A 12,643-nucleotide genomic window follows, 5' to 3' on the forward strand; every position below is an offset into this window, starting at 1 on the left:
GCAACAAACCCACACTAAAAATGGAGAAAGAAAATAACGAAGACAGTGTTCTCAATTTCAGTAAGCAGGCAATTTGTGCCACCTAAGCAAGCATAACTACGGGGGTTGTTTAAAAGTACAGCGTTTCCAAAAACTTTCCCCAATCTAATACGGAGAGTCAGAACAGCCCTGATTAATGTAATTCAGTTTTACAAAGGCAGAGGACATCTAACCTGAATGGATGTTTAACTATTTACATATATACTTATGTAGATATATAACCATATACAACAAACAGACAATATCAAACAAAATGGAGAGAAATTTGAAGCAATACTACTAAAATCAGGGACAAGGCAAGCCTTCTCATTCTCCCAGTATCTATACAGTATATTATGGGAGGTTCTAGCCAGAACAATTAGATAACAAAAATAGATCAAAGGAATGCAAATTGGGAAGGAGGAAGTTAAGATATCACTATTGGTGGATGATATGATAGTATCAACCGATGACCACAAAATATTCTACCATAGAACTCCTTCAGCTGATAAACAATTTAAGCAATGTGGCTAGTTAGAAAAATTCACTCTAACAAATCAGCAATCTTCCCCTACTCAAAGGAAAAATGGGCTGAAAAAAATTAGGGAAACAGCACCCTTAAAATTAGTCGCATATAATATAAAATACCTCAGGGTGACTCTAACAAAGCAAGTGAAAGATCTGAACAATAAGAACAAGACTCTGATAAAAGAAATTGCGGAAGACCTCAGAAGATGGAAAGATCTCCCATGTTCTTGGATCAGCAGGATAAACATAGTAAAATGGCCATTTACCTAAACCAATCTATAGATCAAAGCAATCCCCATGAAAATTCCAACTCAATTCTTCATAGAGTTAGAGCAATTCTCAAATTCATCTAAAATGACAAAAAACACAGGATAAAGAGAAAATATTCTCAACAATAAAAGAAACTCTGGGAGAATCAGTATTCCTGACCTCAACCTGTACTACAGAGAAATAATTTTAAAAAACCACAGTTATTGATACAGGGACAGGCAGGTAGATCAAGGTAATACAATGTACAACCCAGAAAATAACCCCACACACCTATGGGCACTAATGTGTGACAAAGTAACCAAATCCATCCAGTATAAAATAGACAGCAGTTTCAACAAAAGGTTCTGGTTCAAATGTCAGTGAGCATGTAGAAGAATGCACATGATCCCTAATGTTTATACAAGTCTTATTTATAATACCCAGAACTTGTAGCCAATCCAGATGTCCGAAAATGGAAGAATGGATATAGAAATTGTGATACATTTTCACAATGGAGTACTACCAAACTATTATAAACAGTGACTTCATGACTTCATGAAATTTGCAGGGAAATGGATAGAACTAGAATATATTAACCTGACTGAGTAAACAAGACGCAAAAGGACTCACATGCTATGTACTCACTGATAAGTTGATATTAGCCCAAAAGCTCAAAATGCCCACAATAACCCTCACAAACCACATGGAGCTTAAGAAGAAGGAAGACCAAAGTGTGGATGCTTCAGTCCCACATAGTAGGGGGAACAAAATAATAACAGGTGGTGGAGCAAGGCAGGGACCAGGGAGCAAGAGAGGAGGGGAAGAGAAATATGCAAGGGTTGGGGAGGATAGGATCAGATTTTAGAAGGGAAATGGGCAAATTAGAGTTTCAGAAAATTGATTAAAAATATGTAGCAGTGGGGGATGATGAACTGGGTGTAGCCAGTATAAGGTCCCAGGTGTTAGGGCAGTGAGAGTCTCCTAGGACGCAAAAGGATGGCTTTATCTGAAGTATGCAACAAAGGGACATACAACCTGTAGAGACACCTCCACTAATCTAGACACGGCTCCAAGTTGAAGGATTGGGACACACGACCATCTCAAAATTTTTGCTTAGATATATTCCTGTCAAAAGTAAACACAAAAATAAAAAACTGGAACAGACACTGAAGGAAAGGCCATACAGAAACTACCCCACCTAGGATTCCATCCCATCAGCAGATACAAATTCTATACATTATTCCTAATGCCAAGATGTGTTTACTGACAGTAGCTTGGTATTGCTGATCCCTGTTATATCAGCATCTGACCAATACACCTGCAGATACTCACAGCCAACCATCAGCCTGAGCCTGGGGACCCCAAAGGAAGAGCTAGGTGAAAAACTGAAGTAGCTGAGGGAATTGAACCCCATAGGAAGAACATTATCAGCTAACTAGACCACCCAGAGCTCTGATAGACAAAACAGAAACTAAAGAGTACACATGGAGGGAACCATGGCTCCAGATACATGGCCTTCGCTGACATCAATGGGAGAGGAGGACCCTGGTCCTGTGGAGGTTTGATGTGCCAGCCTAGGGGGATGTTAGAGTAGTCAGGCGGGAGTAGGGGAGAGAGTGGAGGAGCTCCCTCATAGACGCCAAGCTGAGGGGCATGGGGAAGATGGAATGGGTGGTTGTGGAGGGGCAACTAAGAAGGGGGATATCATTTGAAATTAAATAAATAAATTGATTAATTTAAAAAAAATCTCATGATCATCTCAGTAGATTCTGAAAAGGCCTTTGACCAAATGTGACAGTCCCTCATGTTAAAAGTCACAGAGAGAGAGGGTTACAGAAGAGTACATGAACACAATTAAGGTAACATACAGCAATCCACTAGCCAACATCACATTAAATAGAGAGAAACAAAGCAATTGTCCTAGGCTCAGGGGCAGGGCAAGGCTGTCCACCCTCTCCCTATCATTTCAATATGGTTCTTGAAGTTCAGGCAGAGCAATAAGACAACTAAAGGTGAACAAGGAGATATACATTGGAAGGGAAGAAGACATCGTATTGGTATTTGTGATGATATCATAGAATATAGAAGAGACCCAAAAAATTCTATCAGAGAACTCCTACATTTGATATATACCTTCAACAAAGTTAATGGATACAACATTAACTAAAAAATTCAGTATCACTCTTTTAAACAATCTATAAAGGGGCTGACAAATAAATTAGGGAAACACCACTCTTTACAATAGCGACAAATAATATAACAAAAAGGTCTCAGTGCAGTTATAAGAAAATGAAAGATCTGTATGACAAAAATTTTAATTTCTGATTAAAGCAATTGAAGAAGATATCATAAGAAAGGTCATGGACAGGTAGGATTAATAATTTAAAAATGACCATCTTACTAAAACCAATCTAAATTGTGAATGCAATACCTGTCAGAGCTGAAAACAAGTCTTTACAGACCTTAAAAGAGCAATTCTCAACTTCAAGTGAAACATTTAACAAACCCAGGATAGCTAAAACATTCCTGAACAATAACAGAATTTCGGGAGGAATCTCCATCTCTGATTTACTGCTGTCCTACAGAGCTATAGCAATAAAACTATATGGTATTGGTATAGGAACAGACAGGCTGATCAATAAAATGAAATCCAAGACCCTGAAATAAACCCACACAACTATGGATGCTTATTGTCAACAAAGTAGGCAAAATCATATGACAAAAAACAAGAAAGCATCTTTAACAAATGGTCTGGGCTAATTGGATATAGGCATAGGGAAGAATGCAATGAGCCTTATCTATAAACCTGTGCAAAACTCAAGTCCAATTGCATCAAAAACCGCAACATAAAACCTTATCCATCAAATCTGATACAAGAGAATGTGGGAAATACGCTTGAGCCCATTGTACAGGAGACAACTTCCTGGATAGAACACCCATGGTGCTCAGACATTGAGATCCACAATTAATAAATGAAATTTGATGAAACTGAGGAGCTTATGTAAGGAAAAGAGTACACTTAATGGGAGAAATAACAGCTGAGCTCAGGTGTCCTGGAGTCCTCCCTAGTCTGTGTCAATGATCTCAAGTCCAAGTCACAGCCGCCTGATTTGTAGTATCAAACACAGCAATGTTTCAGGCCGAGGGAGCTATGAACACCATGTACACCTTGCTGTTTGAATTTTACGGGAACTGCTGAGCACCAAAGGAAGCAAGGGCTACAAGGTCAGGTATTACAGGACTGGGACAGAGCTGGAATCCAAGTTCCCTTCTTCCGCTGCTCTGGGCAGAATGTGGGCCTGGTAATTGGTTCTTGCTGTGTATAGGGGACAGAACCAAAGGGTCCTTTTTTTTTTTTTTTTTTTTTGAGCTAGGGCCCGAACCCAGGGCCTTGCGCTTGCAAGGCAAGCGCTCTACCACTGAGCTAAATCCCCAACCCCCGAATCAAAGGTTCCTATGGGAGCCCTGGCACAAGCCTGCCCAAGCCTGGCTTAGGGAGCCTCACAGCATCCCAGTATTTGATGTGTCCCCAGGTTTGTCTACCACCTTCTGTTGTGTGTCATATTCCCTACCACCTGCAAAGGACTCTAAATATCTTCCTACAAAAGGTTTTCAAGGAGGAGTTGTACAAGACACATGGTGGCTCTGTGGTGAAGTTAACATGACCCAATAGATTAGAGGGCTAGAGCCCCAGGACTGATGCTGGGTGGACACTCTCCTCTGAAATGCAACACGGAGATCTTTGTATAGAAATCAAGAGAGTGCTCTGAATAGCTGTGCAGAGCACCTCTGGCTCAGGGACTCAGGACTGACACCCATAGAATGCTGTAGAGGAGCCATTTGTGATACAATGGGTCATCTTCTTGGGTCCCTGTGCCTCTAGAGATGAGCGGAGGACTGGGCTGTGGCTGGTTATGGGCTCAGACAGGAGGGTGGGAGGGGACTTGTCCTCAGCTCCTGGGAGTAGAGCAGCTTTTCTTTCCCTGCCCCTGCTTTTTGGATTTTTTCCCCTTGGCAAAAAGGAAGGACTGGAAGAAGTCTGTCTATGGAGAGTGAGGCTGGCTGGGAAACTGCTCGCTGTTCTCCCTTGTCATCCTGCTGGGGGTTTGGGGTTGTTGGCAGGTTAGCCTCTCCACAATTCCAGTCTGCTTCTCTCCATTTAATCCATGCATCTCTGTCTCTGGGATAGGTGACATGGATGCACAAGTCCTACCTGTAGCTACCACTCCAGGGCATAAGTCCCTCAGTGAGTGAATTCCAGATGGTTCTGTCTAGAGAGAAATTGTACAGGGTCGTTGCTCAGTATGTAGGTACATGGAAGAGGATACTGCACGGCACCCAAACACATTTCATATAACATCAATCCACATACTCTGGTACTAATCGGTTCTATTTACACCTTTCGCCACTACTGCTATTCACTGTACTGTGAAGTGTGAATTTTTATTATGTTTCACTTCTGCAAAGGAAGAGACAGAGTTTAGCACTGGAGATTCCCTAGGGCCTGGCCGGAAGGGAGGCCTTGACACACATGTGTGCTCCTCGGAAAAAGCTTTTCCATAGGATGCCTCGTTGAATCCCAGGATGTGTGGAGGGCTCTATGCCCTATCCAGGGTTGATCTCAATATATTAATGGGAGCTGATGCTTCTCTCTGATAGAACAGTACCACCCTCCTGGAAGATGTTTGTGATGCTTTGCATATACTTAGCTCAGGGAGTGGCACTATTAGGAGGCATGGCCTTGTTAAGGTAGGTGTGTCACATTGTGCATGGGCTTTAAGACCCTTTTCCTATCCACATGCAAGCCAATCTTCCCCAAGCAGCCTTCAGATGAAGATGTGGAACTCTCACTCTCTCTGGCACCATGCCTGCCTGGTTGCTGCCATGCTCCCAGCTTGATGATACTGGACTGAGTCTCTGAACCTGCAATCCTGTGTTCATTAATGTTATCCTTATAAGAACTGTATTGGTTTTGGTGTGTCTCTTGTCAACAGTAAACCCCTAACTGACACAATGTCTACGTTCCTTTCTTCAGCTTCCAGACTTTAGAAGCTTCACACATGAGCAGAATTCTCTTGGGACTATGGCCCTAGGCTCTAGGCTATCTGCTTGATCTGAGAGTGTAAGGACATCCTGCACACCCCTATCCTGTGTTCTGAAAACTTTTCAAAGCCCATTCATCTGAGACTGGTGAGTTCAGGACAGTAGCCCCAAGTGTCTGACAGTTCACTCTCATGAGGCATCACCTGCCCTTGACAGCGGATTTTACTAAGGGGCATTGGATGTGCAGGAGAACTGTGTGTGGTGAGTCTAGTCAGATCAGCACAGGAGGGAATCAAGGTCCCGTTGGCTTGTGTTTTTTAAACTCATGGTCCTGGCACTGTCTTGTTGGTATTTAGGTCCCTGTCAGTCCTCAATTGAATTTTAGCATGGGAAGTCAGGGCAGTTGTCTTCAAAGATATTCCTAGCATGGACCACATCTTCACCTCACCAGACATTAAGCACAATAAACACCAGGGGGGCAGAGAACCCTCAGGGGCTGGAACTGGCATGTTCATACACTCTGGCTTGACCTTGGCCAACACAGGTTCAGAGAACAGCCTCTATGTAGAAAGATCTCCTTCCTCCTCTCAGAGTTTACAACATGTAGACTTAAACTAAGGTGGTGGCACACATGTGAGCAGAGGCACCAGCCTAGGCTTGTTCAATATCAAAGCCTACATGCCACCCCTGTATCACAGTCACAGCAGCCCATCTCATGAGAATTCTAGGGGTGGTGATATTCTGGGTGACTACTGAATGTTCTGCTGCCAGTTTCTTTGCTTCCACATGTCCAACTGTGAGAAGGGATTGAGAAAGGGAAGGTGATGAAGCCCTGCTAATATCTACTTGGTGCCACCAAATACAATGGGGTCTGATTGGCAAGATCTTTGAGTTAGATTTTATAAAACACAACCTCAGGACAGTTAGTAGGTACTCTCAGGAAGGTGTAGAATGGTGGGTACAATGGGACAGGATCCCTGAGGCTGGTGCAGTGGGCCAGGAACCCTGAGGCAGGTAAAATTGTGTAGGGAAACTGGAACAGGTACAACAGTGCAGGGACCCTGGTGGAGGTTCAGTGGAGCAAAGACTCTGGGGGAGGTGCAATGGGGAAGTTGTCCTGGGGAGGGGACCTTGTATTAGTGATCCTGTGGCATGTGTAACTGGCAGGGACCCTGGGGCAGGTGCACTGTGACATGTTCCCGAGCTAGAATGTTCATACAGGTGTGTGTTTGCTTCATGCAGCTGCTGTCTGAAGTAGAGAACACTGGCAACAGCCCCAGAGGGGATTTTGGGAGCTCCTTTCAAGAACGCCATAGCTCCTAACTGAGAAACTATACATTGCACAGATGGGCCTTTATTGAGATGAGCAGATTCTAAGGGGGCTGCCTTGAATAAACAGCCAAAGAAAGCAGAAATGAATAAGAAGCAATTGCGCCAGCCATGTCCAAGGTGTTTTTGCTCAGATAATAGGCCCTGAAGAAATCAGTTAAGTCAAATCACCTATCTATCTATCTATCTATCTATCTATCTATCTATCTATCTATCTATCTATCTATCTATCTATCTATCTATCTATCTATCTATCTATCTATCTATCTATCTATCTAATCTCCCTGAGGGAAGTCAGCTTTTATTTGTAGTAAGAAGATCACATCCGCGCCCCCTTGTGGTGAATACGAAGATCGCATGTCGTGAGATGGGTTATTTCTTCCTTTGTATCTTTGTATCTTTGTTTCTTTCTTTGTTTCTCTCTCTCTCTCTCTCTCTCTCTCTCTCTCTCTCTCTCTCTCTCTCTCTCCTTCCTTCTTTCCTTCTTGTTTTTCTTTCTGTACTTCTTTATTGCTTGATGTGGGATAGAATGCCATTTTTGGCCAGTCCCTATCAGTATTGGCTGTAACACAGACCCAGTCACAGTGTGACCCAGAAGAGGCCTACCTGGAAAGTTTGTCCTATCTCTAAGATACACTGTATAATACCATAGTCTGGACTGCCGGTCAGACAAGAACTGTGTTTAGGAGAATTGTGGACAGAATGAATGTCTGTGAGTCTGGACGTAGACTCTGTGGAGGGCTCAAGTCTCCTGACTGTCCTGAAGCTTCCCAATGTGATTTTTTTCCCTCCTACAGAGCCAGTCACCTCAGCAACTTCATTTCCTGGTTATCCCCTAATCCTCTTACACTGTGTAGAGTGTTCAATCTCAGGGAGGGCCTGGGAATCTGAGAGACACCACTGAGCCCTCTGGGCCTGGCTGACTCAACCTGAGGCTACTCTGTGTGTCTTCATTTTGCTCACCCTCCAGAGACCTCAAAAGTCAGCAGTAAAGTTGCTGAGAGGCCAGGAACCTCCATATTGGCCCAAGAGCAATTGTCCTCTTTCACAGGTTCATCCACAGAGCACGTAATTCTGATTGGTGCAACAGTCTGGAAGAGTGAAAGACGTCATCTCCCAAGGGCAAGTGCTGTGCTAGTGGACACTGAGGAGCTGCACGGATCAGACCCCTCCCCATCCTTCTCCAGCCTCTTTTGTTCTTCCTTGATAAGTTTCCTGCAGATCTAAAAGATCCAGGCAGTCCATGACATGGGTTTGAACTTAATCTCAGGACATTTTATTCATTGCTATAAAACTGAGACCAGGTAATTCATTTGTTTGTTTGTTTGTTATATATAAGTACACCGTAGCTGTCTTCAGAAACACCAGAGAGGGCATCAGATGTCATTAGAGATTTTGTGAGCCACCATGTGGTTGCTGGGATTGGAACTCAGTACCTCTGGAAGTACATTCCGTGCTCTTAACCACTGAGCAATCTTTCTAATTTCCAGGCTAACTTTTTTTAATTCCAATAATGGTTTCTTTATTCAGGTTACATCCTGATCCCAGTCACTCTCCCTCTTCCTTTCTCAGTCCCACCTTACAAATCCTTTTCACCATAATGCTCTCCCTTCTCTTTGGTACTCCCTTTGGTACCACCCCATCCTGGGGCATCTAGTCCCAGCAGGATCAGCCACCTCCTGTCCCACAGATTTACAATCAGTTAGTCCAGAATGCGTAGGGTTCTAGTGGCAGCAACAGAGAATGAGACAGCCCTAAATCTACTTGTCAAATGACCCACATGGAGACCAGCTCCAGATAGCTACATCAGGCTCTGGGGTTGGTTGCCCAGACTCTAGCATTCTCCATGGTCCAAGGCTAATTGACTCTGGGGGTCATCTTGTAGGGTCTTTGACCCCTCTGATTTGCTTATCCCCCACTCTTCCTCAAGACTTCCTGAGCTCCACCTGACATTTGGCTGTGGCTTTCAGCCGCTGAGTGAAGCCTCTCCAGAGACAGGTGTGCTACTTTTCTGTCTGCAAGTAAATCAGAGTAACATAAATACTGTCAGAGTTTGTGTCTGTCACATGAGATGGATCTCATTTTGGGGCAGTCACTCTTTGGTTCTTCCCTCAATTTCTGCTCTGTCTTTATCCCTGCACATTTATTGGCAAGACAGATTTTGAGTTGAACATTTCGTGAGTGTATTGATGTTGCCTTCCTTTTCTAGAAATTCTTTCTTGCTACAAGAGGTGGCCATTTCACTCTCTTGCTCTGGTTTTAATCTAAGGTAGAGTCACCCTCGAAGACTCCCCCTATCCTCTACTTTACCAGGCATCTGGCAAGTCACCACAAATCCCTGCCCCTTCCTGCCAAGACAGTTTGCATTATCAATCCCTTTCCTCTCCCAACTCCTTCTCCCTAGACCTAATCACCGTTTCTATCTCCTTTCCTGTCCCTTCTCTTGTCCTGTTCCATCACTTCATCCTTCTGAGGACTGGGACTATTTTTTTTTCACTTTCTGAGTGAGATTCACAACTCCTCAGATAGGACCTCCTTCTTCCTTCATTCCTATCAATCTGTTATCTTGAACTTTATGATTAATGTGCACTTACAAGTGAGTACACACCATAAATTTCTCTGTGGTTCTGGGTTACCTCCCTAAGGATGACATTGTCAACTTCATCCATTTGCCTACAAAATTCATAATGTATTTATTTTTAATAGCTGAAGAGTATTCCCTTGTGCAGATATTACATGTTTTCTGTATCTTATCTTCAGTTGAGGGACATCTAGGTTGCTTTTAATTCTTGGCTATTGCAGATAAAACCACTATGAACATAGTTCATTAAGCGTCTTTGTGGGATGGTGGGGCATCTTTGGGTTTATGTCCAGGGATTATTTAGCTAAGTCCTGAGGTAAAACGATTCCCAGTTTTCTGAGGAACTGCCAAATGACTTAGAAAGTGGATGTACAAGTTTGCAATCCAAGCAGCAATGGAGGAGTGTTCCCTTTTTTCCACATCCTCATCAGCATGTGCTGGATGTCACTTGAGATTTTTATTTTAGCCATTCTGATGCACATAAGTTGGAATCTCAGGGTGCTTTTGATTTGGATATACCTGAAGACCAAGGATGGTGAACAGTTCTTTAAGTGGCTGCTGGCACTTGGAAGTTCCTCTGAAGAATTTAGTTCTGCACCCCTTGTGTCCCCATAGGCCCAGAGAAAAGGCAGAAATAGAATCTTTATGGGACCCACGTGGCTTCTCAGGGTCAGTCAAAGGTCTTGGCTCCTTTATTCTCTATAGACACAGGGCACAGGTCCTGACCTCCATGCACATGCTGCACACACTAAGGATGAGTTATGCTGGCCTCTGCTGCTTTTGGGAGTACTGAAAAACATAATCCCTGGACCAGGGGAATAATGGGGGACAAGTGAGCTCAAGGCTCCTGCCACCTGCCTGAGGATAGAAGCCCCAGCAGGGTTCTCACTGCTGTGTTCCCCAAGATAATGACAAGCAGCTGTTACAGCAGGCCATGCTCTGGTTGAAAGGGCAGACAGGCACATCCAGGCCCAGAGGTGTGTACTGTTGCCGTGCTGGTTCTGTCTGCTCTTTACCGGCATACTCAACCATGCCACCCAGGATTTCAAAAGTTCTGTCTGCAGTGCTTTGTTTCCACAGAAGCTCTGTGGTCATGGAGAGACTGACAAACCAAGGACCAAGACCCTTCCAAGTACCTATCCACACTGGACTCCTGCCAGAAGCCAGCAGTATGGGCAATCATGTAAAAGTGGAGATATGGACTACTTTTTTCCTTGGGAGCACTTGTGAACCCCCAGGGTCAGGTGAAAAGCTTGATGCCAGGCAAGGACAAGAAGGAGTAGAGTGACCTCACCTGAGCTTGAGGGATAGGGAACCCTTTGACTCACAAACTTCAGGGACATATGTGGTGGAAGGCGAGGCAGGCTGTACACACACCCATGGTAGCAGGTGGTGTGTGTGTGTGTGTGTGTGTGTGTGTGTCTGTGTGTGTGTGTGTGTGTGTGTGTGTGCGTGTGTGTGTACCTCAATGTGTGTCCATGTATGTGTGTGGGTGGGCCTGTCTTGACACCTGTCCTGACTGATGCCAGATACCCACAGTTGGCACAGACTCCACTTAACACTAGGGTTTTTGTTCCCAAAGGTTTTCTAATGGAAGGTAATATACTTCTCGTCAGGGCTAGTTCACCACATTTTGTATGAATGGGGGACACTTATCTATTGGGATTGCATCCTGAGCTAGCCTTGTGGGCCCTCCTCTTCCCACTGTTCCCAGTCTGTTCGGTGTCACAATGTCCAGGGAATAGAACCCTCAGATCTGTCAGCACCTCTGTGTGGGTCATTGCATCAGTTGACATGCTCAATGGTTGTGCCAAACTCACATGTTCTGGATGAGCTCAAGATGCACACAAGAAGGCCTAGATGAGGAGGTGCTGTACTACCCAGCCAGTCAGACTTAAGTTCCACTCTGACAAACGTTAGGAAGAGGTGCAGATGTGACTCACAAAAATGCATCCACTATTGGGCTCAACTAGCAAGAACCTGTGAGCAGCAGTGACATTCAGTTTCCTCTTATCCAAGTAAAGGGACATCAAATACTTCTTTGGACCTTGGGCAGTCAAGAAATCTTGAAGACTCCATGGGTAAATAATGGACCATGCCCCATCCCAGAACCCCAGGACTGAACCTGCTTGAAGCCCCTGGAGCTCCTTGGCTAAGGTGAGGAGAGGAGACCCCAAACAGCCCTTTACCAGTGCGTCAGCAACACTGTCTCACCAGATGGAGCAGACTCCATAGCCTGAGGTGTGCAGTGAGGGCTTTTTTCCATTTCATGCAGTGGTGTCTTGTATGTATGATCTCGTATGGAACTGAGACATACTGCAAGGGAGGCTTTGTGTTGGGTAGAGTTAAAAGCAAGACATGAGAAGGAACTGCAGAGTTGTGATCTAGGAGACCCTGCAGTAACCAGCTCTGGGTCCTTGGAGCCTAGGCAGGCTTTGCAGTCACAGAGCTCCATCTACTGCCCAAGTCCCATTCTGACACCTTCTCTAGCAGATAAGACAAGAGCCCAAACTGCTTCAGGGCTAACAAGACACTTGTTTCTCTCAGACATTTTTGCTCCAGAGAATCCTAGGAGCTTGGAGACAGAACCAAGAAAAATAGGGTCAATCCCAAGTCCTAGGCTCATGTCAGAGCAGGGTTCCCCCCCGCCCCGCCGTCTCCTACAAGTGGGCAGGGAAAGGACTGAAGTGGTAGGCAGAAGTGCTGAGGGCCAACAACTGACTTGCATGGAAATGGCTGGAGGCTGATCATGCTGGAATGCTCCCAAACCACCTTCAAGGCTGGCTGGCACAGACAGGACTACTATATGACTCTTGCCCAGACCACAATGTCCTCAAGGGTAGGGTCTTCCCCAGGCAAGTATAGGAAGAGGTAGTTCCTGAACTTCATGCCATT

The sequence above is a fragment of the Rattus norvegicus genome, chromosome 1 (assembly GCF_036323735.1).
Source record: "Rattus norvegicus strain BN/NHsdMcwi chromosome 1, GRCr8, whole genome shotgun sequence".
In the NCBI taxonomy this organism is placed as follows: Eukaryota; Metazoa; Chordata; class Mammalia; order Rodentia; family Muridae; genus Rattus; species Rattus norvegicus.